Genomic DNA, 858 nt, shown 5'->3' on the forward strand with positions numbered 1-858 from the left:
CAAATAAGTTCAATCTCAGTTTGTTATGATGAAAGCCATTTCCGGTGGTAGGAGTGATAACTCAGGGAGTGATGGAAGCATAGCTGCCACATAAACTTTCACAACCATTCTTTTGTCCTAATTCTGCTTTTTTTCTTTTTCATGTACAGTTCACTGGTATGTGGCACAGTCAGTCTGCCCTTTTTCTTCCTCAAGCTTTTTCATACTTGTTACCTGCTTTTTAATTTCGCAGGTTAGCCATAACCCTAGCTGATCTTTTTGTCATGTACCGTACTTGCACTGATGTTCTTTGTTTTCACATTCTTCTCAGAGCACCTGTAGAAGCCTAAGGGTTTAAGCTGTGCAGAGCTGTCATTCTGTACTTCTTAGAAACGTGCTGTTTCTTCTCATCTGTTGTCAACTCTGCTTTGAATGCCTGACTCGTAAAAACTGCAGGAGTTTAGGACAGGTCTGAAGTATATGTACATGTGTTATAGCAGATCACAGTGAAGTGAAGACTGATCACGTGCGTTGTAAGTCAATATTGCTTAGTGTTTGTCAGTATTTTCTAGATGGGAACATCGTGGATTCATCAATGTTTTAGGTTGTAACCTTCATTTGAAAATATCTTAACAAATCGGGTCAGGGCTGATATATTTCTTTATAATATTTATGTTTCTTTGATATATTTCTTTCTGCATGGCATGATATATGCTGTATTTTGCTTATTTGCCCGTAACTAATAATCAGGTCTCCATTATTAGCTTTCTCCCAATAGGTATTTCAGTGTGTAAAATAAGAGTGTTAGATTAGAATGTGTGGTTACATCAGCTGTCAACACAAAAAACCAATGTGTGTTTAAAGTGCCTTCTTGGACAT

The sequence above is a fragment of the Cynoglossus semilaevis genome, chromosome 6 (genome assembly GCF_000523025.1).
Source record: "Cynoglossus semilaevis isolate Cse_v1.0 chromosome 6, Cse_v1.0, whole genome shotgun sequence".
Classification (NCBI taxonomy): domain Eukaryota; kingdom Metazoa; phylum Chordata; class Actinopteri; order Pleuronectiformes; family Cynoglossidae; genus Cynoglossus; species Cynoglossus semilaevis.